General features: G+C 39.9%; 1 protein-coding gene across 2 annotated transcripts in view; it reads right to left on the bottom strand.

The window, feature by feature from the left end:
- Window positions 1-25,515, bottom strand: part of CDK14 (cyclin dependent kinase 14) — a 624,401-nt gene that overhangs the window by 61,252 nt on the left and 537,634 nt on the right. The gene's annotated exons all lie outside the window — the stretch shown is intronic.

Genomic DNA, 25,515 nt, shown 5'->3' with positions numbered 1-25,515 from the left:
TCCTGTCCTCAGCTTATCATTAACTGCTGGAACAGCTGCTTAGCAAGCTATGGTACCAGACACAATTCAGGACAGCCTCCCAGGTGCTAGAATTAATATCAAGAGATCAAACTGGTATTTAGTTGGAGAAGAATTACAAACCTAATGCAAATTTTACTCAAACTTTTGGTACTCTGGTGGGGGCACCTAAGACAGACCAAAGAATGTGGTACAATACATTTTAGGTGACATGTAGAAAGCTGCACATGAAATGTAACAACAAAAATAAACACCTTTTATGATGCATTTGTAAAATATAATTGCCATTTGTCAGTAGTAGCTGTATTCATTGTGCATAAATAGTCTCTCTAGACTGATATACGGAAAGATTTTAGGAAGAGGCCTTTGCAAATTTTTGCAATTGCCTGGCAGGCAGGCTGCACCATATATATGACACTCAAAAGGTTAATTACAGAGCTGAGTGTCTGCTCCATTTACTGATGAGAGGAGAACGCTGTAATTTTTGGGATTTATGAATTGCTTGGGTCAGTCAGCATCTTGTGCACAACGGACTCTGTCTAGATCTATTCCTTACCTGCTGGGCAGAGACAATTCCCCTCACACTTGGAACCCTGAAGTCCTTTAAGCTGCTTGCTCTGTAACCTTGGCAGCTGGGCCTAACACAATTCTTCATCTTTTTGCAATTGGGCCTCACTAAATAAAAACTACGGTGCCTTGTTAGCCAACAACTGAGCGTGAAATCACTACATTGCAATCCCTGACTCTATGAGTCAATCAATTTTTTTCATTACAGATTTGTACGCTAGGGTCAACAAGAAGAAAAAGTGTATGAAATAGAATGCACATAGACTAACAAGAGAAAGGAAGCCCACTCCAAGTTGTAAATTTGTCTCTATTGTAAAAGAAAATTGTTTCAGGAAAAGAAAAATACTTTATACAGCCCGGGGGACTGAAGAACTGTATTGTTTAACACTGTGCTTTGAATACTGTCTGATACACTACCAAACTGCTAATAACAAAGGGATCCATGCAGCCTAAATAATCACTTATGGATATCACACACTGTTTGTCATTCTCAAGTTTTAATATTCCTTTTTTTTTTTTAAATTATATCAGTTTAGTTTAAGTTCCGGGTAAATGCAAATGACAGGGTTTAACTTGCTAAATTCCTTAGATAATATTTTTATTGTATCGCTGGCAGTAAGATTAGATAAAGGTATGGTGGCTATGATGATAAAATTTATGCTTGGGAATAATGCCTGACTTGCTCTAAAATTACAACCATATCAAGAGACATCCTTACATGTTACTATCCTCTAACTCAACTGCAGCAAGGTTTTTGCTTTGTTTTGTATACAGGACCGTAGTTGCTTTCCAGAACCATAACAGGGCTTTAGGTGTGGCCCTCAGTTTCAGATCTGAAAACATCTATCATAGTTTGGTATCACAACAATTTCCTCATTTATACAGTAGACTTAAGGAGTTCCTACCAGGTGTTTGTAATGGCAGTATAGATAGGCCCTCACGTGAAGCTCACAGACACATCTAGATTTTGTCTGTTTTAGAAAAATTGCAACCCTGCAATATATCCGTTATACAGAATGAAAGCAGAGCAGGGTGGAACTTCAGGCTAAGGATAGACATTACACATAAACCAGTTTAAGTGATCAGAAACTGATTTAAACCTGTAACAGAACAGACGTTCAGTGCACATAAACCAATTTGAGAATGGCTAAAACTGGTTTAAGATAAACCTGGTTGAATGTAGTATTGGACTTAACCGATTTGGCTCAAACTGGTTTATGCAATGTCTGTCCCAGACCCCTTGCTGGTTTAAGTTAAACCAGACTCCCCCAGCATCCCATAATGCTCTCTGAGCTGGGCAGGGCTTTCTGCTCCACAGCAAGGCTGGCTCCTCTCCTCTGTTTCCTGGCTGCAGCTCCGGCAGTCTCTGCAGGCGTCTGCCTGGCTTCTGCTCCCCCCCTCCCCTCCTTACTCTCTACTAAGCAGGCATTCTCCCCATCCCTCAGAGACACCTCTCAGCATTAGCTAGCAGACCACCACTCAGCATTAGCTGGCTACCTCTGAGCTGTGGCAGACAGGACAAAGGCAGAATCAATAGATAGCTGGCAATGTCCCTCTGTTTTCTTAATGGGGTGATAAACACTGAGTCAGAGGTGATAAACATTCCCTGCTGAGCTGTTCAGGAGTGGGGGAGCCCTCCCTAATCACAGGGTCCTGCTGGGCCCTGGCCATGCCCCCCTCAGCTCAGACCTGTGGAAGGAAGGGAGGGCTGTTCTAGCACCCCCCAGCTTCCAGCCTGAGCACTGCAGGCATGTGCCAGCATTTCTGGTATGTGTGTCTGGTTACAAAACTCATTTAGCCTAGCCAGGTTAGACTAACCTGCAAAGATTGAATCAATTCAGGCTCAGGCTTTTTGAATGTCTGTCCCTAGCCTTAGAGACTAACTGGTTCAGCAAGGCAAAAGCTTTTGTAGGCATCCACCTTTCTTATCAGATTCATACTATGCTGCACACTGCCTGAAGGAATAATACACTTTAACAAATAATAATAACTTGCTTACATTTAAAAAAAATCTATAATCCACAAGTATAGGATTTATGTTATCTAGTTATATTTAAAAATGATTCCTGCAGGATCTATGGAATTATTCTGTTGGGAAGTGAACTTGTACAAGGTTTTATTGCCCTAATAACCAATTCCAACACCAAACTGTCTCTGGCCAAGCAACAGCAGTGAGATGTGTGAACCTTCTTTTGTGATGTATTACTTTAAAAAGTTCCAGCTGGAATCCCTCACATACTTTTGGTGGTAAAAAATAATATTAAGTATCAGTAATCCATGTGCCACAAAATGGCCTTGATTTGATCCATTTATATATGGATTTAGTCCTAAGACCCATTATTTAACTCAAATTATTTTCTAAAACCCCTGGAGCCAATTTATCCCATACACAAACCTACATGAACCCAGTAAATTTATCTTGTCCCCAAAGCATTGAACTCTTCCTTCCTCTATTATAGAGTCCAATTGGTTTTTTTTTTTTCAAAGGACCTTTTTGTGTCGCTGCTGAAGCTGGGAGATGCCCATTTATTTTCAAACTATTTCCATTTCATTTTCTAGTTTGGCATTTGCAGTTGGAACTGGGTATATATGCCTCTTCCCTGCCCTCCCCAAACTATTCCTACATGTTGGCTGGTGGTGCTGCATAGTCAAATGACCAGCATCTTACCTGGATGATTCCACAGATACCTCTGAAATGCCTAGGACTTCATTCTTTCCTTCCTTTGTTATATGTTTACACTTATATAAAGCCACAGGAGTTATTCCTGATCATCCTAACTTAAGTGTGAAGAGCGTCAGAACCCTCATCTCACATGCAAGCAGAGGTGAGATAGTTTCCCTTTGTGCTCAATGGTTAGAGCTATACAAGACCCTTCCTGCTTACTTAAGGCTATTTTTTAAAAACATTTTACATAGAGACAGTAATATCAAAGTGGGTTCATTACAGAAGATTTTAGTAAAAAAAAAAGTGTGCAGTTCTCATATACTGGAAAAAGTACAAATGCACAAAAATACAAAACAAGATGTTTGGATCATTCCATGCAGTTTCCAAGCAAATGTCAACTTTCCCTTAAGTTTCTATTTATGTATAAGTGGCACAGATTTTGGTTAGAAATTAGACAACTACCAGTTACTGCAGACAGCAAAGAGGAGGAGTAAACAATATTATACTTTATTTATGATGGGCTATTTGCCAATGGCACTTAAGGCACTTCAGAGCACAAAAAATATTATAGCAGGCTAAAATGATTAACTATCTTAAAAGATGGTAAACAGATAAAGTAAATTACAGTACAGTAGGAAAACTTGTATTAACTTCTATTAAAACTCTAAAGCTAAACAGAGTTGAGTTTTCCACTTAGTAAAACAAAAGGGTCTTGATATCCCCTTTAAAAGCACAATCTATTGCATTTTGCTAGTCCCACCTCAAGTGATTCCAAAGAATTTGAACCAGAATCTGATTCAGTATAAGCTGTACCTCTTATGCACTTGCAAGCATATAGATTCTACTACCATCAGGTATCAACCTTACAGAGCAGAAGCATGCATCATAAAAACTGCCAAATTTCAGGAGCTGTCAGGTTGTAGCCTTTAACCTAGATCCTCACTGTGGCCAGCATAGCTGCTCATCTCAGTCTGCCACCCTACAGCTGATTGCCCAGGCTGGTCAAGGTTGGCCTGGAGCCTTCTGCAGGACCTAGCCCTCCACTCACTCCCTGTCACTGGGGTGGCCAACTGGAGACAGCTGACTCTCCACTTCCCCTATATAAACCTCTTTGCTTGGAACAGGAACTGTCCAGGCAATTATGCTCAACCTGACGCAAGACTGCTTTGCCATTCCATCCAGTTTACTCCTTGTCTTCACTCTCTGCTCGCTCCCCCAGGTTTTTGACTCAACTCACTCCTAGGCTGCACTCTCAGATTGATCTTTGGCTTCCCGACCCATTTAGTCCTCAGACTCTGCTCATTCATCTCCCTGGTCAGCATCTCAAGTCCCAAGTGGCCCCAGACTCAGCTTCCTATGTCCTAGTGGGACAGGAGGCTACTTTGAGTATGGTACAGTGATTAGTTTTTGGTGTTTTTTTTTAAGTTGAAGGTTATCCATAAATCCTCAAAAGTGCATACAGAGCAGAAGATAGGCAAAATATCTTCTGCCCATGCCAGCAGCAAACGTACTGCTGAACTGTGTTCTGGCACTGAACAACAAATCATCTTTTTGCATTAGCCAGAAGGACTCCAACTTGTTCTTTTGCCATCAACAATATTCCTGTTTTAAGACCAGTGCACTAGAGTCTACAGGGTATAACCGTTACTAACCTTGGTCCATTATCGTCCATTTGAGGGAAAGAAATACAGATGACTTCCTTACTAGAACTCCCATGTATCCCATTTTCATTCAATACTTGTCCACTACTGCCCTTATTACTGGTAGCTGGTCTCCAGCAGAGGGACTTACTGTATTTACTCGATTAGAAGACAAGCACCCATCCCCGCCATTTAATATGGGGGGGGGGAAATCAAGTACAAGGCAGTGAGGGGCAGGGCAGCTGGGGCTGGGACCAGAGCCACAGCTGCTGCCTGCCCCCTGCTAGCTCTGTATTCTGTATGCCCTGCTACTCCTCCCTTACAGCCTCAGTCTCTCTCCCCACAACACCTTCTCCCTCTCTCTCCTCCTCTGCTGCACTCATTCTTACCTTTGCTCCATGCTGGCAGGCTCCATCCTCTCTGCAGCAGGAAGCATGGAGCATGTGCTCCAGCCAAGCCCTGTTGCAGCAGTGCTGGCTCGACACAACTGCTATGGGGCCGAGCTGGCGCTATGCTCTGTACTTCAGGCTGGAGCAAAGACAGAATCTGCCAGTGTCAAGCACGGGTTGAGGGGCAGGTGGGGGGAAAGAGACTTTGTGGGGGGAGACAGGAGGCATGTGGGGGGCAGGGACCTGAGGCTTAAGGGGCAAAAGCAGTGTGGAGGAGGGAAAAGGTGGGGGGCAGATACAATGGAGGGTAAATGTGTGGGGACAGGCAGCAGGAGCAAGCTGCCTGCCCCAGTCCCTCCTACACTACCTTCCCACTACCTGCCCCCTTCACTGCCTGCATCCTTACTGGTCCCCACTGCCTGCTCTACCAACACCTTTTTAATCAACATTACAGTTAAATGTATTGTAGACAAAAGCTGTTTTATTTTAACAAGCTTCAAAGCTGCTGAAAACCAAGAAGACTTCCTACATTGGACAGAATATACAGACCAGGTGAGATAGGATATTCTGTGTATATAAACATGAACTTTAGAAAGAGCAGATACAGTTTATAGAAGTTAGATAACTGATATATTGAGGGTGGCATTGTGGGCTGAATGGAAAAGACTGACACACAATATGTTTCTGATATTAGTATCTTTATGCTTCACCTGCCTAACATGGTAGTTTTACCTAACCCTTGAACTCACATCCCATTTCACAGCAGTGAAGAGTCTTTAAACATTAACAGAATGTACTTCTGAACTCTTATGATTCAAATATCATCCAAAATAACTGCTTTGTAGATTTTCTTTTTAGTTGAATACCAATATTGGGTAAGTTAATGTCATTCACACTGCCAGAGAATGCTTAGTTAAATGGGAATCAGCCCCCGAAAGTGCAAGTGAAAATAATGTCTGCATTTAACTTTCACTGCTTATCACTGTAAGAAAAAAAACAGAGAGTGATATTCTTTATTACATCTATAAAAGCCTGGGAGGAGGGGGGACTTGCTCAAAAGCAGTACTGTTCTATCAAAAAAAATGCTTTGTCTGCTTACTTTGCTGTAAAAGTTTTCAAAATAAAGAGAGCTATAATAAGTTGAGTTGATATTAGATGGTAATTAGGTACCTTTATTATCTGTAAAGGTTTCCAGTTGTTCATAGTAATGTGAAATCTCATTAAAATAAACTTTTGTAAAATTGCCAAGACCATTGTCTTATTCCATTTGCTATTTTCCTTATTTTATATGCTAGAGTTTCTCTTTACATGGTACAACGATTCAGTAAATGCTCAGGGTCTATGCCTATAAATAACCCTGTGATTGCAACATCTTAATGTCACAAAAACTGTGTGGAAGAATCCCAATTGAAATGCCCATGACTTACCTGAACAAGGTGGCCGATTTCATGCACACAATTACAGCAGTCTGCCAAACTTGTGAAATGAGAAAATGTTTGTGGAGAGGATTATATTTAAATATATGCCTGTACAGTACTTAGCACAATAGGATCTAACCTGTTTCTGACCTTCAGGAACTACTACTGCCCTATAAATGTTAAATAAATACAGGGGTTATCCCTGTACATTTATATAAAACATTTTTGGAGCAATCTAAATTAGTCACAGGTCTGGTTCAAAAAAAAGCTGAAATCATGGCAGCCATGACAAATACTTTAAACAATACCCTACAAATACATTAAACAATGGAACACCTTACTAGGTATATTTAGGCTAGGATCATAAATTACACATAAATTTGTATAAGTGATCAGAAACCAGTTCAAATGTGTAACACAACACAAGTTCAGTGCACATTATTTGTAAGCAGTTTAAGATAAACTTGGATCCCCTCCAGATCAAGTTAACTCATCATCCCCCATCATCCCAGGAAGCTTTGCACCTCCGCCACAAACCCCTCCTCACAGGGTTGGTAGCTGTCTGCTCCAGCCAAGCAGGGAGGCATGTTTTAGTGGCCTGCCTGGCTTTTGGCCTGAGCCACAGCAGACATGTGGCTGCATTTCTGGAATCATATCAAGAGAATATCTGTTCACCTGCTTATCAGTTCAATCTATACAGCTTAGACTAACCTGCAAAGATTGAATCAATTCAGCCTTGGGATTTTTGACCATCTGTACTTAACCCTAGAGTTGAGGATAAATTTCACAAGAAGTTTGACTAATTAGAATGACAAACCTGTTGCAAATCCAAAGATTGATAATCAGGTAAACTGGGCAAATTTAATAAGTATGCGGGAAAATCACATCAGATTTAATTGGAAGGTAATGATCAATAGGTGACAGTAAAAAGATGACAATTTATGATCATGTAAAGGATTGTAGCTGGAGGCAAGTTAGACCTTTCAAGTTTACATGTTAGCTATATTTGTAGTAACTCTGTAAGTATATATCGGTCTGTTGTTATAGAAATCAAGTTTAGGTGCATAAATATTATATAGAGAACACAGCTCTTGCACAGTTATAAAAGTTTCTCCAAAACAAAAAGAAGCAAGAATAATTACATTCTTCCTATATAACTATCTGAATCATGTAAATATGAAGAGGTCACAGTAGAAAATCTCTTGAATTTACAAAAAAATTACTTTGTTGTGTCAAACCTGACTCAGTATTTGAGAGAAAATAATGTAAGTTATCTAAGCTTGTCCTTTTGCACTTGAAGGATGTAAAGTTCCCTTCAGCTAGAAATATAGCAATTTAAAAAATATAATAAATAATGTAGAAAATGGTTCAGTGGTGCAGCTCACATGCTTAACATGAGGCAAGTACCTAGAAATCTTGCTATATAGGAATCATATGCAGATCTGCCTCAGTATATAGTACCTCTGAATCTTAAAAGCCAAAGACTATCAACCAGAAGTCATTAACATGCAACAATTTTTAAAGAAGGTATTTTCAAATCCATCACTCCATTTAGATTATCATCTTTTGAGTAAGAAGTTCTTTCAGTATCTCCAGATAGTAAATCCTTATATTTCCAGGACACTTGAATTTTTCCAAAGTATCTATATCATGATTTTTATCACCATTTAAAAATAAACTGCCCAATATTAATCATTTTAACATAACCAGATGTGAGAAGATGCTCCAAGAGATCCTTATGGAAAAAAAAAGCGTAGGAAATTATGCGAGAAGGTTTGGGAAGGAATTATACTAACTGCTGGGGAAAAAAATTACTGGAGAAATTTCTATCTGCAAGAAAAATGTAGATCTTAAGTTTAAACCCCCCCACCCCAAAATAAAGACCTTAAAATAATTAGTAAAGAAATTAATATGCTAGAACAATAAATATCCAATGCTTTGAAAGATCAAATGAAAAGTTGAACACATAAAACAACAGCTCTTTTAAATACAAGTTTTCTTTATGCCGAATAAAAATATACTTCACAAAACAGAAAAGTCCTATTTAAAAGTAACTGATGTGGAGCTTCTGGTCACAAGATATGACCCAATTGAACACTGTAACAGCAGCTTGGATTCCTAAATACTCTATTACTCTGTCAGCAAGTTATTAAAATGCAACATGAACCATCTGAATATATGTAGTCATACATGACTTTGGTGCCACAGAGTCAAATGTAAAGACAGCACAAGTAAACTAACCATCTTTATACCCGCTGGGCAGGACTGAGATGCATTAACAGAACTGCGTGAGAATTTACCAAGGCCAAACTTTTGATCTCTACCTCAAAGGTTCCTCCAGTGCACACAATAATGGCTCTACATTTCTGGACATGTTATTATTGCCCATGCTCTACAGTGGTGCCTGTCGTACCTTGTTACCCAACATATAATGGTTGAGGCACTGGATAAGCTACCCACTCAGCGACCATACTCTCTACTATATTCTTCACCCTCCCTAAGCATCCTCCATCTTGGCATATTAAGGGCCAGCACATAGATCTATTCTGCTACTGGAGTAAGCCGTAGAGGTCCTCTGTTCAGACTGTCTTTGCTTTCTACACATGATTTCACCCCTATTCTATAATGCACATGCCAGTGATATTAATATTTCAGGGTCATGAGCCTATGTTCAGAATGAAACAAGCCCTCTTCTCTCAATTCTCTCAATAACAATATTGGTGCCAATTCGGAATGTGTTCACAGTAACACGGATGTCATTCATCACAAAACTATGTTGAGTTATGACTTATCTATCATCAGAGAGAGAAAAATGATTTTTCCCAAAAAGGAGAAGTAGAAACCCAATGGGGAAAGGCATGCTTCTAAGAAGCTATTACAACAAGTGAAAAGACAAATGGGCAAAAATTAAAAAGTATATGACAGTGCTTTGATGGAACCTCTTTCGGTGCAACAAAATTATTTAGCCATGATAGTCATAAATTGTTCTGCATAAGAATTCACCCATCTCTTGTGTGCTGTACCAATATAGAATGTATGAATTTTGGTTTTCATTTTGAGTCACTTATTTAAAAAGTTAAGGCCCACTTCCATAACTTATGAAGTGGGGGCCTAAGTGTTACTATGCCTCTCTAAATACCTGATTGTTCCTCTGATTAGGCAGTTTATGTGCATGCACACATGAACATATGCTGATAATTTTGGAAACAAAATCTGTCTATTCTTCTGCATTCAAAATGTAAAATTTTAAAAAATGTTTGTTTTCTTTTCATTCCATTACTATACTTTTCCTAAAATTTTCTCTTCACTCATGGAATCAGGTAATGGCAAATGTCATACTTAACAAAGCTGTAGAGCGACAGCATCTCCAAATCCTATCAGCACTATGAGGAGTCACCATGTTTATCCTACATCATTGTTAATTAATAGAAGTGACCATTTCTTTATTAACATTCTACTTCCATTGTGGCCAGGGAACATATTTTTGGTATATGTTTAAATGTATCCCATTACTTTTAAAAGATGGCCAATAATGTTTACAGGTTTCCCTTGTTTTATGCAGATTCTGTATGTGCAAATTCACTCTTATGCGATGGCCCTTTTTATACCAAAAATTTGTTATATGTGGTATATATTCACTCTTATGCGATCGGTGTGGTGGAAGCCCACAGTCAGCTGCTCTGTGTGGTGCATTATGGGAGTGACGTGCACCAAAATATAGTCTGTGTGGATCTGTGCTCTATGCTTGTTGCCTGTATCTTGTATTTCTGTAGTTGCCATCTCCATTATGATAGCGCCCTGTGCTTGTGCGTACTGTCTGCTGTTAGTGAGTATCAAAATTGCCTTGTAAGAGTGGTAAGAAATGGGTCTGGGGGTCAGTACTGTTGAGGTCTTGGAACATATCCCTAATTGTTACATTGTAAAGTAGGTTCTCTTTATGCAAATTCGAGTTGTGCATCGTTTTCCAGGAACGTATGTACAGCATAAGGTGAGGGAAATCTGTGCATTTAAAAAAAATAATTTTTCAATTTTTGTCGTAAAAACTCTTTAATAATGTCTTAGTATAAGAGTTTCAAGATCGAACCCACTGTTTTCCATATACAGTGCTTGAAAAAACATTAAATTTTAAAACTGCATCAAATAAGAGTCCTATGATTTTCTTTTCAAATAAATTTAAAAAAATAAAAGAAAATGTAATAAAAAGATAAAGCCTTCGTAGAGAATTGCAGCAATTATATCTCCACAGCTACAATATAACCCAAAACTTTGCAAAGGCTTTGATTATTGAACCATGGCTGAAGTGAATAATTTGGCTTTCACTAAGAAAACAAGCACATTCATGCCCACCACAATGGAAAGAGGCAGTTTTAATTAAACCTTATCAAAAGATGAATAAAGAATAAACTCAATACCCATTCCACAGGACTCTATTTTCATCTGTTTAGTTTAAGCTTGCCATGTTCATGCAATAATTAACCACTGTCCAAGGAATGCTGGAGTTGTGTTAATGTTGGTAAAGATTTAATTAGTTCAATTATCTGGAGAGTATTGAAGGCTCAGCACAGCACTAATTTCTTCAGGCTTTATGCATACCTCAGATCAAAATATATTAAACTGAAATATAAGTGAACAAAGGAAACTTACTATTTCACTTCTTCTACTGAAAGAGTGTATGTTTAATAATTTCATTACCCTAATTTTAAAAGGTGGCTTCAGAAGTAGAACATGTAGACAATGGCTTATCTATTTGTTTTTGTAGAACAACTTTTTGCTAAATCAGTTGGTAAATACCTTTGCACAAAATTAATTATGTTTACTTTAAAGAAGAAAATTAATATTTTTTAACTTCAGTATAGGGAAAAGTATGGTTTCCTTTAATTTTTTTCCCCCATTGCTAACATATCTTACCTCTTTCATGGAAAGTGAGGCATTTAAAAAGCACTGAAAGCAGTGACACAGACAACTGTTTCAATCTGTCAGACAGCATGGACAGACAGTAGGGATCATTTCAGAAAATAGAATGCCCCCCCAGCGGTTTGACCTTCCTGGTGGGAAAGAGAACACAGTGCTGTGCTTGACAAGCTCAGCAACAAAGAAGTATATTTAGTTTCCCCAAATTCTGACACGCTTCTCACAGGAAAAATGCAAAGGGGGATGAGGGGAGTTTACTACTTCTAGCAAAGGCTAATTTAAAATAGGGGATTGCACCTCTCCCTCAAAACCATAAGAATCAAATTAACAGCAGAAACCATCACTCTGGTCTCACAAATATACGTATTCATATGCTGGAGTCCACCTCTTTTATATTTTTTACAAACTAACTTTAATATCAAAGAACAATTTGGGGAACATGCACACTGGATCTCTGCATGCAGCTCCCCCATTACCCTCAATGGGATCAGTGCCCAGAGCGTGAGTGCATTAGAACAGCCTCACCCTTTGTATCACTGAAAGTCTAATTATCCTTTAAAATATTTCTACCGGATAAAGAAATGGAATGTTTTCAGGTAAGGTTGAAGTGGCATATTTATCTTTACTGCATGTGATACCATCCACCCCCGACCCTGCTTTGTAGGTTGTATTGAGGGTTTTTTTTTCTTTTTGAACAATGAAGTCTATATTCACGTTCTCCAGCACATGAGAAATTCACATTTGCTTGTTTCCTTAAGGATGGGTGAGGACTGCAGCTGAGGATGTTTCATTTTCTTATGAAGACCGAAAGTGATGAGTTAATAAAAAGGTACTTGATATTTAAACACTTCACAATGGTTGACTTGATGTTCTTCTCTAGGTCTTTACAAGCAGTCAAAGATTTTATGGACTGAGTTATCTTGTTTTTTAGCTGTGACTGCTTTCTTATAAATAACCAAAAGGGTACATTAGATAGCTAATTTTAATGACTTAGTTAGAGATTCACCCAAGTTGATAATGACAGGTACGAATTTACACCAGGTTGTGTCAGCTGACCCCCCAAGCACCTAATGAGGAGCAGGAGTTTTTGCTAATGTTTGCCCCCTGCTTTTGGGTTTCAACATGGAGGAGATGAAAACAACGGGCACCTATACCTATGCAGGGAGGCTGCTCCAATGTGCTGTAATTACAGCATGTCAGAGTACAGCATGGTAATTACTGAGCTCCAGCAGACTCCAGCGTCATGTATATCAGCATCTCAGTGCTGAAAATAGCTCCTTTGATGAGCTTTAGCTAAAGCGCCCCCACCATCATTTTTCAGTGCAGGGTTGCTGCTACACGTGACGTTCTGGGCTCGTTAATTAGAGCAGCTCTCAGCTGCTCTAATTAAAGCACCCCCCCACTGCCATCCACTGCCTGGAGCATGTGTATAAATCCCCAAAGTTAAAGTGTAGTCAGGCTTCTTTTGAAGTCCAGCTGAGACGGTGAGTGCCTGATTGAAGCTGTTTATTTCCTGGCCCTCCTAACTAATAGCAAAGATGAAGACCCAGCTTGAGCAGGAGGAATGGAGGATGCCCTCAGCTCTGCCTGGCCCATAGCTCAAGGGTCATGGCTTCCTGGGAAATGAGAAGGCCCAGAACTCTTGCTTGACAAGCTTCTTAACCACTAGGCACTGTCCTGCCATTGAAGTAAATTCTGCTGTCAGACATTAAGGTGCACTGGTTCAGGTAAACATTTCTCCCCTTAGCAAGTAAAACTGACCTGGATCCTGCCATGATGGACAGGTTTGAGGCTGCATAACAGAATTGTCCTCTGGAGCCAAATAAGGCTGTTTGTGGCCATGACCCAATGGGAGAGCTATGATATAGTACTGACCTCTGCAGTGAAAAAGGATTGTGTTTCTGAGGTAGGATGCATATGTTTTGTGCTGGCAGTGACAATAGAAATCTTAGAGCAGTGATGCTCTACCTTTTAGTCACAAAGACACCCCTCATTAAGACTGAAGGTATCCCCCTCCAAAACTTCTGTGAATTAAACAGGACTCCATTTAAAAAATTAACTTATTTATTAAAGTTTTACCTTCTTGCAGAGGTGCTAGGCAGTGGGGGCTGAGGAACGGCCAAGAAGGGACAAGCCTGAGCCTTGTGCTTATCTACTTTTTTCATCCCTTTAAAGTACCTCCACGGCACCTTTTAAAGCATCTCACAGCACCCAAGGATGCCCTGGCACTCTTGTTGAGAATCACTGTCTTATAGACTGGCTACGAAGTGGACTAAAATCTTGTTTTCTTCTGTGTCCTAACAACAATAATTTATTACTTAAGACTGGTTTGTCGGGAAAATGAACACATGTACACTTGCAAAACCAGTGCATATTCTCTTCAAAAAATGGAAACCGCTATTAGTAGATGTTCCAATCCTTGGTCCTTAGGATCTCCGAACAAGTGTGGAAAAAGAGAATTCTTTATTTATGTTTTATTACAGACAATCCAAGATTTTTTTTAAAACTTTATTCGAACTTTACTCTTTTAGTATACTAATATATCATAGCAGAACCCCCAATGTTGCTTTGCAAGGGCCATCTGAAATAGGTTAATGCCCCAGACATTTAGTTATTTAAAGGTCTTAATTTCATGTCTGAATGCTGTATGAGCTGCAAAATATTCTGGAAACTATTTGTAAAATAGAAAAGTCTACAGTACGTAATACTATCTATTATGGACTATAAAAGATTGGCTAATTTCTTGTTCTATGTCAGGGATATATTATTACAACAACAGGTAACAAAACGCAATATGCTTCAGGTGCTGTTATGGTTGTATTAATGTATTTAATGTAATGAATGGCCTATTAATCCCATCCCTAGGATCATTCAGGTTTATAAGAAAGCATTACAGGCTGAAAATGGAGAGATGTTCAAAGTATACGTAAATTTACCTGCCAACACCAGTACATCTTTTAAATAGACTTCCTTTTTGAAACGCAGCTTATTTTATCTGAAAAGGTTCAAGGAATGGACTAAGTCTGCTGTAGATTACCATCCAAAGAGGTATTTTTCAGTTGTGACAAAGGTGCTCCATTTGCTGGGGGTTTTTTTCCTCTTTAAATTTTAAAATATAATTTCTAGCTCCTAGGAAATTGCATTGGTTTAATAATTAATTGCACTGAAGGGCAGGGAGAACATTGGCTTACATAAACTCGACGAGAGTCTGTTTCTTTCAGTATCTCAGATTTTGTAGAATATGGTTCCAGCCTGTTTTCTGGTCAGCAAACTTTTTACGGTATATGGGTTTAGTTGAGAAAAGAAAAAAAAAGAAATTTTATATACATAATAAAAGGAGCTGGCTCAGTTTTGCAGTGCAAGTCATCTTTACCATATAAGTTCCCTGCTTTTGAATTAGTAAAGGGGAATACTTTGAGCCCTTTCAGTTTATAAGATCTTCAAGTAGACCACAGTGTGTAAACAATCCACAAAGATATTTTACTAGAACAACCTCAAGAAGGAGGCTGAGAGTAAAGCTTTCAGAAAGACCCCTTCATCAGATTTTCTTCTACTCTTCACCCTGAACAAAGCCTTGGTTGACAATACAGAAATCTCCTTCTTTCTTCGGATTAAACCCCCTTTGCAGGAAAAGTATGCAAATGCTGTACGTGGTTCCCTTGTCTGAGGCTACTCTAAACTAGCTATCTTTTCACTGTCTATTTTATTCAGGCAGACCATCCTGCTGGCTGACAGGGAGACCAGCCTTCCAATTCAATATCTTTCACAACACTGACAGTTGGATGCTGGGGCCTGCCATGGACTCTAAAAGGAGCTCATTTAGTCATAATTAACTATTCCCTGCATATTTCCTAAGGTATGGTAATTGTGCTAAAAGCCAACAAGTGAAGCATTCATTCTGATTTTCTTTTAAACTTTTTCTTTTGTTAGCACTCTTATTTTATTTTTTCCCCTCCTCCTTCTTTTCTCTTTTTTTCCCTCTTCCCTGGAAACATTTGGAGTAAAGAAAAGGAAAGGAGGTGGAGAAAGGGAGCTGCAGAAAACCTATGATGTAAATAGTTCAAAAGGCAAAGATTGCCATAGGATACTGGACCCCACGGCAGTGCTGAGCTATTAAGCTGGATAAGACAGAGAAGTTAAATGAGTAGAATAAATCTAGTATTATTAATACAAAATGATGGGCTAATCTATTTGGATAACAGGAGAGTAATGAATTTTCCTAACTCAACCAGCCTCAAGTCTCAAAAAATTATTTGCTGCATTTTAAACATTATTTTTTCTTCTCTAAAATGCATACAACCAGTCCCACTGACTTCAGTGGTTCTAACCACACAGAAAAGGCAAAGAAAAATTTGATCGTAGATGGAGAACAGACATAGCACCACTGAGGTGTTACATCTTGGGAACCTGATATGGATCATTTACCTTAAAAGGCAAAATCTGTCCGTAAGAACTGTAATTATCTGATTATGTTCTGAATTAAGCAAGTGAAGGTCTGACAGCATCTGCCTACTCACTAGATTTATGACTTCCTGGAATTTTGCCATTTTTCAGAAAGTGAGGAAATGATGAGCTGCCTGGTTCAAATGCATGACAGCCCACTGAAAAAAACAACCAGAACTACCAAATGAAGTTATTCACATGGCGCTCTTTCCCCAGTTTGGGCCCAAGTTAGGATGCAAGATGCAGAAATTGCTGGTCTTGACACAGAGACCAACATATTTAGTGGCTTACATACTGCAAAATGAGTTGTGCCAAATAAAATGGAAACAACAATATAAAATGGTAACAAACTCTTGGTAAAATATAACCCTGAATTTCCCCATTTTGTTATTTTTCTGTACTATTTTTGGTGCCCAAATTGTGCCAGGAACTTCAAAGACCAAGTAAGCATGTCTCTAATGTATACTGCTCGGTGCGATAGTCTGGCAGCTGACCCTGCCTGTGAAGACTGAGGTGAAAAAGGCATTAAGTCCTTCAGCCTTCTCTCCTTCATCTGCCACTAGGCTGTCTCCCTGATTCAGTGAGGGACCTTCAATTTCCCTGATCTCCCTCTTGTTGCTGACATACTTGTAGAAACCCTTCTTGTTATCCTTCATGTCCTTTGCTAGAAACTCCAACTGCACTTTGGCCTTCCTGATTTTATCCCTGCATACTCTTATACTCCTAGCTAGTTATCTGTCCAAGTTTCCACTTCTTCTAGACTTCCTTTTTGTGTTTTATCTCACTGAAGAGTTCCCTGATAAGCCAAGCTGGTCTACTGCCATATTTGCTAGTCTTCCTGGGCATCAGGATGGTTCATTCCTGTGCCCTCAGTAAGGTTTTTTTAAAATACAACCAGCTTTCCTGGATTCCTTTTCCCCTCAGAATGGCCTCGCAGGGGATCCTACCCATCAGTTCCCAGAGAGTCACAGTTTGCTTTTCTGAAGTCTAGGGTCCTTACTCTGCTGCTCTCCTTCCTTCCTTTCCTTAGGATGCTGAACGCAGTCATCTCATGGTTGTTGCTACCCAAGTTGCCATCCGCTACTACATTCCTCACCAATGCTTTCTTGTTTGTGGGCAGCAAGTCAAGAAGAACATGGCCCCCAGTTGGCCTCTTCAATACTTGCACCAGGAAGTTGTCTCCAACACTCTCCAAAAAACTTCCTGAATTGCCTGCACACTGCTGTATTGCCCTCCTAGCAGATGTCAGGGTGACTGAAGTCCCCCCATGAGAACCAGGGGCTATGATCTGGAAACTTCCACTAGCTGTTTGAAGAAAGCCTCATTCACCTCATCCTCCTGGTCTATAGCAAACACCCAGCACATCACCCTTATTGCTCACTCCCTTGACCCTAACCCAGAGAGACTTTCAACAGGTCTGTTTCCAGATTCATACTGGAGCTCTAAGCAATGAGCAACTCCTACTCCTCTTCTCCCCTGCTTGTCCTTCCTGAACAGTTTATACCCATCCATGACACTGTTCCAGTCATGCAAGCTAATCCACCAAGTCTTTGTTATTCCAATCACATCATAATTCCCTGACTGTGTGAGGACTTCCAGTTCTTCCTCCTTGTTTTCCAGGCTCTGTGTATTCATGTACAGGTAGTCCTCAACTTACAACGTTTTGAGTTACAACGTTTCACACCTACAATGTTTATAAATTGACACCCTGTTTCAACTTTCTGATGTTAGTTTCAATTTTACAATGCTTGATTCGACATGACACCACTCTAGTGAACAAGTTCACTGAGTCGCCCATCTCCCTGAAGAACATCTGTCCAACTTCTTTGGACACTTTCTTTAAGAAAGCAGACGAGACTCCAGAAAACCTGCAGTCAAAACTCCTGAGAAGACTCCAGCCAAGAACCCTTCAAAAAGTCCAACCAAGAGCCTTTCAAAAAGTCCAGAAAAGTCACCTCAAAGAAGTCCTTCCAAATCAATATGATTGCTATTTACAATATAAATACATTAATGTAGCTACATTACTCAACCATAATTGATTGAGTACAAAATTATGGGTTATTTTTGGTGAAAATAGGGTATCGGGCCTTGGTTCAGGAACCAATCCCCTATTTATAGCATTGTTTCCTATGGGAAAATCGGTTCCAAGTTACAACGTTTCGACTTAAGATGCACGTTTCAGGAACCAATTGTGTCGGAAGTCTGAGGACTGCCTGTGCAGACATCTGAGGTAACCAGCCGACTGCCCTGCCTTCTCAGGAAGAATGAGAAGGCATCCCCCGTTGCCCCCTCTTGCCTTTACTTCCTCCATGTCACCCACTTCCCCACTTACTGCAGGGATTTGGTCTCCATCCCCCAGTGAACCTAGTTTAAAACCCTCTTCACTAAGTTAGTGAACCTGTCTGCAAAGATGCTGTTCCCTCTATTCATGAGGTGGATCCTGTCTCTCCCCAGCAACGCTTCTTCTTGGAATAACATCCCATGGTTAAAGAATCCAAAGCTCTGCTGGCTACACCATCTGTGCGGCCATGTATTGATCTGTAGGATATGTCTGTTCCTGCCTAGGTCCTTCTCTTTAACCAGCGGGATTGAGGAGGACACCACTTCAGCCCCTGTGCCCTTCACCCCTACACCCAGAGTCTTGTAGTCACTTTTGATCTGCTCAGGATCACCCCGGCAGTATCACTGGTGCCCACATGGATGAGCAGCATGGGGCAGTAGTCAGAGGGCTGGATGAGTCTCAGTAATCCCTCTTGAATCTAGGCTCCGGGCAAGCAACAGACCTCCTGAGACAAAAGGTCAGGCCAGTAAATGGATGCCTCCATCCTTTGCAGAAGGGAGTCTCCAACCACCACCATCAATCGCTTCTTTCTGGTGGCAGGGGTCTTGATCCTCCCAACCTTGGGGATGCCTGGCCTGGCCTCTTCCACCATGGAACATGCTCCTTCTCTTCTTTTGCTTGAGCTCCATATCTTTTCTCCAGACAAACTGCTGCAAGTGGAAAGGAAGACTTCTGTTTCCTGCCAGAGGTCACAAGCTTCTAGGTTCCACCTTCCTCAGAGTCCTCTTCCTTCTCTAGTACTGCCTCTGGCAGTCCTTCCTCCACAGTCCTAGAGGTCTCTGTAACAGAGAGCTTGGGAGGTCTCTGTAACAGAGAGCTTGGGAGGTCTCTGTTCTTTTAAGAGAAGCAGCAGCCTAGCCAGGGACCACTGCAGGCTAGGCAGGGCACCTCAGCTGCAGGTTATCAGAACAACAGGCTAACGGGGTATTAGCAGGCACCTGCAGGCAGTCAGCTGACTGGATGTAAGCCAGGCCCTGGGAACATATAACACCAAGGCTGGGGTTGGCAAGAGAGTCTCTCCCTGGCAGCCACAGAGGAAGGAGCTCCTACCCAGGAGAGCCATCCAGGGATGCTGGGTTGACCACCTTGCTGCCTGTAGGAACAATGAGGCTCAGGAAGCTCACCAGGAGCCCGGGTTGCTGTGTTAGTGCATGAAGGTTTATACTCTTAAAGGGGAGGAAGGATGCTACATGTTGTTGTTTATGTTACAGCCCAGGGGCCTGTGTTTATGTTGTGTTTATACTGGAGATTTGGGATGGGGTTATAAGAGCTCATGGGGCACATAACTGCCTTGAGCCCAGCCAGGGGCAGGCTCAAGGCTCTAGTGAGTATTGGGCTCCAAAGAGGCAAAGCACCAGAGAAGGCGCAGCCACACAGGGGCCTGGCGCCCAGCAGACACGGGCCAGGGGCCTGGTGACGGAAGGGACAAACAGGAACTAGCGCTTCAGAGTCAGGTTCAATTCAGTGGGCTCAGGCTAGAAAGCCTAGCTAGATTAAAGGGGCAGAGGCTGAAGAGGCCAAAGTCCCACACAGGGAACAACATTACAGTAACACTTGTGAGGCATGGGGCATGGTAAAGGGAAGGATTTGGAGCTATGCAACTAGCCCTTAAGGCTGTGGGTGTCTGGCCAGGCACAGTTGACTAGCAGCTCAGCCAAGGGCCTGGGGTCCAGTGAAGACCAGCAGGGTGCCAGGGACCCTAGCAGGGGTTCAGTGGAACTGGGGCTATGCAAAGGTCCAGGGGAAGCCCCGCTATTGATCATTATTCCATCAAGGCATGGCAGGTAGCACCCTAGTGATGGAACAGGGCTCAGTCACAGAGCCACCAGGGGGCTTCACGGCCACCCCTGTTTCCCTGACATGTTACAGTCTCCTCCAGCAATGAATGGATGAAGTCTTTATGGCCGAGGATGCCTTGGCGCCTCACTACCTTCTCCTGTGACTCTCTTGCCTGCTCCCTGAGGAAACCCACTAGGAGGTAGTAATGATATCCATAATGTGCATCTGAGAGAAGAACTTTGCACTGTTATTAACTGAAAACTAGAAAAATTCTGCAGTTACAGTGCTGTATTAACTCCTCTCTTAGGTAAACTAACAGAGTGTTAATATAACTAAATGCTTAAGTTTTTTATGCAGGGCATACAATGTAAGTTATCCATCTATTATCTTTTCTACAAAAATCTGATCCATATTAGGTAGCAAAAAGAAAATCCAACAGTTTGTGGTTATTCAATAAAAGAATCCCTGCCTATTTCATTGCTAACTTAAAAACTTACATCTGCCTTATAAAAGAAAAGGAGGATCAACTGAGAGAAATGTTGAAGAAAAATACATCGAGACTTTGAATACTAAGCAAACATACCTTAGAATTAAATCAAAACACTATTTAAGCAGTGACCTGGAATAATATGTAACCTTATTAGATAGAAGCATGAGTAAAATAAAATAGATAGCATAAGACCAGTATATTTTGTGGGAGAAGTTATTCTAAGAAGAGGCTGTTGCTTTTACACCCTGTTTACTCACCCTAAAACAGTATTACTGTGTCTAAAAATGATTACAGCGTATTCTGGTGCCATTTAAACCAATGATGCTACTCCCATTTTCTTTAATGGGAAGAGAATTGGGCTCAATGTGTAGGCATTGGCATGTGCAATATTATTTTCTTATAGTTTACTATACCATAATTTTCAAAATATTTTTTCCTATGTAACTTCATTTTCTCTGACATGTACTATCTAGACATTCAAATATACAATGGTGAAACAATGAATTGCTAATAACATTAATAATCAAGTTTCAGCTAAACTGATTGGGATGAAGGTTCTGCCTGATATTTTCATATCACAGAATGTTTCAAAGAATACTGAGCATTTTATATGGCTGAGATTTTATACAAGTAAAAAACAGGCAAGAGACCTTGCAGAGTTGCATTTAATTTCATAGGATAAACTTAAAAGAAAATTTTAAACAGTATTTTTGAAAAATATATGCATTTTGAGGGCATGTGGTTTTTACTGAAAATGAAATTATCTTGTGAAACTGGAATTATATTCCGATTTTATGCAGTCTGACTAGCCATTAAAAGATAAACATGAGCTGTGTTATAATTCAGCCTGCAACTCAGATTTCTCACAACAGTAGCTGAAAGAAAAAGAAAATAACAAATCATTGCAACCAGAAAACAAAAACACCAGCCCATATTTATAGTAAATATAGCTCATATCTACCAGTCTCTACCAAATTGTTACAATTGCCCAGATAAACCACTGGCGAATATGTCAGGTTTAATTAATACAACATGACCTGCTCATTTCCACAGTTAGGAAGAAAGAAGTTCGCATTCTTTAAATCCAGAGCTCAACCTGGAGATTATGCTAAATTGCTTCATTCATAGTCCACACTCCTCCGCACATGTCAGGAGGACAGCATTTGTCCCCTCTAGTGATAAACAAATTATACATGAAATCAATTCCACTTCACAATAATTTTCCCTATTGGGTATTATCTTTCCTCCTCTGGTCCCTCCAGTTATGCTTGCGTCCTGTAACTTGCTAATGAGCTGGGGGCTTTCTGTTCCAGGTGGCACCCCCTGCCTCGAAGTCATGACATTTCCCATTTCGAATGCTACTGGCATTTTTCGACAGCTCCTGCTAACTAGCCTTTTTGACCTGCACTAAGAGGAACTCATCTGATCGAATCCTCTAACCTGCCAATCATTCCGGCAAATGATCTTCACAGTCACTCCCAAGGCAGGAAAAAAAAGAAAACACTAGTGAGAGAATGAGGGAGTAGGCATGCAAGCTGCCTCTGCAGCTACCTAATGAGAATACTTTAAGTCTCTGAGGCAGCTGAAACATTGAAAAACTGGTGGGAAAATTAGGACAGAACTGAATGCCTGGCTCTATAATTACCGATTTCTTTCCACCCTGAGATCATTTTTGAGAGCAACACCTCAGAGATGTGCCATTTTCTAAAGAATACAAGTAAATTTTATCATATAAATAGAAAATATATCTGTTTTCTCTGCCACAATCAATATGCAAGTCTCAGAATTCTGCTTTGCCAAGTGGTGTTCTTTACAGAATTAATTAGGAGCTTTAAGCTTGTTAAATGAATGTTTGCACCTAGGGATGATTATGAATATTTTTTTGCCGATGTAAGCCATAAATAGCCTTTTTTAACCTAATTTACATGCAGACAACATTTACACCCTGTGTGTACAAATGTATGCACATAGATACATAAAACAACAAATGCAATTTGTACAGTCTAGATGAGGTCTTCTGGGTTGAAACCAACACAGTGGTTATGACAGTGACTGATTTGTTTTGGTTTTAGTTCATTTGACTGTGAGACAGATTAGGTGCTATTGAATTATTCAACTGTACAAGGACGTTGAAGATTTTTTTGCTCTTGTATAACTAACATTAATTTTATTCCAAAACAAATTCAGTAGGTGAACAGCTCAGATTGCAAATTAATAGATTTAGGGGTGTGTGTGTGTGTGTGTGTGTGTGTGTGTGTGTGTGTGTAACAACATGAAAGTAGGTGTTGTACTCCATAATACATATTTCCGGTAATAAGGCATTTGATACATTTATAAAGGGACTATATAACAACATTACCATGTTGTCATTATGCTGTAATAATACATATATACTATACTGTACATTATAGTCTTATTGTTCCTTCCTAGTTTACAGAAGGAACAAGATATATTTACAGCAATTCATGTGCGCAATTAATTGCTGTCTACCCGTGACATAAACATGATCATCCACATTTACAAAGTCAAAATATGTATGTACTCAGAACTGAACTAAAACAGTATTAATAATTTATAACAGACCACGAAGTTATGGAAGTGTACAGTTAAGTCTTAAATTTCCAGTTCTAAAGAATCAGATGATCCAGTTTCTCTGATGACTTGTTCTACTGTATCTGGGTTTTGGGAGAATTTTATGTGTTATTCTGAGTACCTCTGTTTTTTTTTACCCTTTATACCATTAAAACTATTTTAGTGTCATGGAAGCATGGAAACAAAAGTTAGGCTTTGCTGTAAATCAAACTCATGCAATTTTATCAACTGGCTCTTAAAAATATCACTCAATTTCTGGGTCATATTCTGCCCATAGCCGAGCAATTTCATTTCCCATGAACTTCATTAGGTGTTGCATGCACTGATATGATGGCGGGGTCTGGCCTTTTGTGGCTTAGCTCTTTGTTTTAGAGAATAGCAAACACCAAACTATGCAATAAAAATATTGATACAAAGCTCTTAAAATACTTATTCATAAAAGCAATGTTGGTTTGTAACATTCAGATAGGGTTGCTAACAGATTTTTGTTTCATGGCTTTGCTGAAAGTAAATGTTTTATTAATTCTGAATGTTGCAAAATTATGCCTCTGAGGCAATGCCGCTCATTAGATTTGCTGTTTCTATAGGTTACAGGCCATGTGTCAGCACTAAAAGCCTCTGCTTTGTCTGGGAACCTCAGTTTCTCCCCTTCAGTGGTTCCACTTTTGCCTCTAGACAAAGCCCAACTGAGGAATCATGTGACAAAATAATCCTAAAGGAGAGGTGACCGTCCATGAGAGAATAGGGATAGTTTAGAGATTCTTTTACTTCACTTCTAGTCATTGTCATTTAGACATTGTCCTCTGTTCATTCAAATGTCATCCCAGACTATCAGCCCACTTCAACTCAAACAGCCTTTTATGCCTAGACACTTCTTAGAGCATCAACAGACCACAAAGACTGTCTGGTGGGAATTGGTTGCTATCCTAATATTAATAATACAATACAGTGCACTTAGGGCACAGAAGATTCCATCTTCTGTATCCAAAATCCAAGAACAAACAAACATAAAATGAAAAGATGGATAAACAAGTTTATCTGAGCATGTGCATTATTGCAAAGGCCACAGATATCTCCACTCTTTAACTGTATTATGTAGGACTCTCTTAAATTAAAAACCTATACACAAAAAATTAAAGTTGCATCTGCATAATGCTTAAAGGCAAGTTATCATCAGTCAGAAATGCACTAAAAATAGGCATCTAAACAAATGCATAAAAATATACTAATGTCCCTTGACTCAGGTTCAACTTTAATATCAGTGATATTTCTTGCCTAGTCTGACAGATGTGTAAATGACTTGACTGCAAAAAAATATAAACTCAAAAATATACCTAAAAATATGCAAACATAAGTTCTCAACAAAGAAGAATACAGGATATACCAGCACACTACCAAATTCATAGATCCTAGCCTCAGTTATCTGAAATGCTAGTCATGGCAAGTGTGGCAGGTAACAAACTAAGGTGAGAACCACTGTTTCCAATTTCACCTTCCTCACTGCTCTTTTTCCTTAATTTTCACAGAACCTCCCTTCTCCCCATAGCAGCAGACCTTTAAGAGGCATCTTGCATTATACCTATCATTACATCTTACCCGTGGCTTTGGAAGTCAGTTTTGAAATTATTTAGTCCACTTTATGATCAGTATTTCTCTTCCCTAAAATATTTTGTACTCTGGTTTCATGATAGTTCAAGACTTTGAAAAAATAAACATAACTTTTTTGCCATCTTTGTGCAGCATGTTGATCAAACACTACCTGAAGACTCAGTATTAAAGTAGAAGATGCTAACTATGGCCTTAATTCAGGAAAGCATGTCAGAACATGCTTAAGTCCCACTGGGCATGTCTACACATGCATTAATGCACTGTAGTTACTGCACATTAGATTTAGTATCTGTACTAACAGATACTAAATGAGCAGTAACTGTGCAACTGCGCAGTGGCACTGGTGCACGCCTTTTTAATTACACAAATGTGCAGTAGACTAATTATACTGTGCATTAGCGCAATAACAAGGTTTTTGCTGTGACACACTAATGCTCAGTAGAAATAGTCTGTTGTGCATTTAGCATCTTGTGTAGAAGCACCCACTAACTCCCAGGTTGCTGTAGAGGGGGTATGTTAGTTTATTGGCAGGTGCTCCATCTACTGTCACCCAAAATAGCTCCTGTCTGGAGTATATATAATTTAGATGGCCTTAGGGTGGCTTGCTGCACCCTGGGCAAATATCACACTCTGAGCCCACATGTAATGGACACA

Source organism: Alligator sinensis, unplaced genomic scaffold (genome assembly GCF_000455745.1).
Source record: "Alligator sinensis unplaced genomic scaffold, ASM45574v1 scaffold479_1, whole genome shotgun sequence".
NCBI classification, from domain to species: domain Eukaryota; kingdom Metazoa; phylum Chordata; order Crocodylia; family Alligatoridae; genus Alligator; species Alligator sinensis.
This window is presented reverse-complemented; position numbering and strand designations above follow the sequence as displayed.